The sequence below is a fragment of the Macaca nemestrina genome, chromosome 4 (assembly GCF_043159975.1).
Source record: "Macaca nemestrina isolate mMacNem1 chromosome 4, mMacNem.hap1, whole genome shotgun sequence".
Lineage (NCBI taxonomy): Eukaryota > Metazoa > Chordata > Mammalia > Primates > Cercopithecidae > Macaca > Macaca nemestrina.
The window spans coordinates 51,608,160-51,610,277 of NC_092128.1; the positions used below are offsets into that span (position 1 = coordinate 51,608,160).

The following is a 2,118-nucleotide window of genomic DNA, read 5'->3' on the forward strand; positions in this document are numbered from 1 at the left end:
AATTAGGTACAGGACAATAAAAGAGGATGATAATCTGTAACAAAGATTAGTGATTGCAAGGAGAGAGGGTCTGGTCTCTGGTCTCTCCTAGTCATTTACAGAACACAAACAACGAGGAACAAAGTTAATCCATAGTGTAAAAAGCAGATTGGCCGGAGAGGCCTGGTGTAGAAGGTACCTTTATGGGAACTGGAGCTGCTGATTAAGCTTGATTAAGATGACAACCTCCCGAAAGCACTGAGGCTTCACGGCAGAGCCTATGGGGGAAAACCGGTAGAGAGCCTGGCTGGTATTGGTGAAGTGCTGGGGAAGAAGCTGGAGGAAAGGGGCTTTGACAAGGCCTGTGTTGTCCTTGGTCAGTTTCTGCTGCTAAAGAAAGAGGAAGACCTTGCCCAGGTATGGCTGAAGGACACATGTAGCACCAAAGCCAAGCAGCCCCAGGACTGCTTTGGATACCTTCAAGAGTGGTGTGACACCTTCCTGTGATGCTTTCTGGGGAGCCCTCAATGCCCAGCCCCAGCATTGCATCTCCAGAGTTTGCAGCCGAGTAGGGGACTCCTCCTCTGTCCTCTACAAAGGAAATGATTGCTGTTGTTGTGCTTGTATCCAGTGGACTCCAGGGGTGTTTCGGGAGTTTTCTCCCCTAATCATTTCAACTTTTTTGCAATTCTAACTCTTGCATGCACCTCCCTTCCTTTTCCTCTGCCAGTTCCCTGGTGACACCAACTTTCCTGATGGATTTCTGGCCCTGTCCTTCACCCTTACCTTCACTTCTAGTGTTTCAGGCCATTTGGCTCCTTTTCTTCACAGAACAGTCATTGTCCTTGTGAAGGTTTTTAGATCAATAAAGTCAGTGGCTACAAAAAAAAAAAAAAATCAGAAGTTACAATCACAAGCTACATGACTCAGACCACAGTCACATCTCACCCAAAGCTTAAAGTGTTTTATGGGGTTTGAACAGCGTTTTAACTTTTATTTATCTTCACATTTCTGCCTTTTCATCAAGATCTTTCAAAGAAAGCACTGCAGATGATCTCAATAGTTTTGACTTCTTTTATGTTCTGGAGTTTCATGTCCCGTCACTAGGAGGACTCATTACTAGGATGTTATGTTCCATACTAAGGCGGGATTGGATTTCTTAAGGAAGTCAATATCTGGGAGATCTCAGATATCACAAATATATGTGAAAAGTAAGTTGAGCTCTCAGTGTATCCCTGAGGCATGACTGTCCATTGTACTGTCTGCTCTCCCAAGTGAAGGCAAAGAGAAATTGACTGTCTTTATCCACAGGAATACTAAAACATGCACTGCATAAATCTATCACAGTAAAAAACTCACCTTCAGCGGAGATGGTAGTCAACAACATATGGCGGTTTGACACTAGCAGATGGCAAGGAATAACTATGTTGTTAATTGCTCTCAGATCCTTTACAAACCTCCATCCTCTGTCATTTGGGTTTTTTTACAGGAAGGATTAGAGTGTTACATAGGCTTCTACAGGGAATAATCAGACCTCTTTTTATATAGTCTAGAACTATAGGTTGTATTCCTTCTAAAGCCTTTGGCTTTAAAGAGTACTGTTTAAGGAAGGGGAACATCACACACTGGGGCCTGTCATGGGGTGGGGACAGTGGGAAGGGATAGCATTAGGAGATATACCTAATGTACATGACGAATTGATGGGTGCCACACAGCAACATGGCACATGTATACCTATGTAACAAACCTGCATGTTGTGCACATGTACCCTAGAACTTAAAGTATAATTAAAAAAATATATTTACTTAAAAAAAACAAAGAGTACTGTTTAAGGTTTGGAAGAGGTTTTGATGGGTTTATTTAAATTTTGATTGGGGAAGTCAAGATAATTTTTCCAGTATCAGTGAAAGACTTTGACCACAACGAATCAGGTATCACCTTTAACACTTTTTGTAATTGTTTACCGGTCAATAATTCGGTGTCTTCTATGGCAATATAAATTGTAGCTTGTTAATTTAAAAGGATCAGATTCTGAAAAATTCATGGTGTCTAGTAATTCAACTTTGTCTTCTAATTCTAAAAACATTTTACCCTTTTGGGAAAAAGAAATATGGGTATTATATAGTTCTAAGAAATTTC

The 2,118-nt window shown here is 41.0% G+C and overlaps 1 pseudogene; it reads left to right on the forward strand.

Moving 5' to 3' along the window:
* The first annotated feature begins 217 nt into the window (after positions 1–217).
* On the forward strand, positions 218–486 carry LOC112425535 (barrier-to-autointegration factor pseudogene; annotated as a pseudogene).
* The last annotated feature ends 1,632 nt before the right edge of the window (positions 487–2,118 follow it).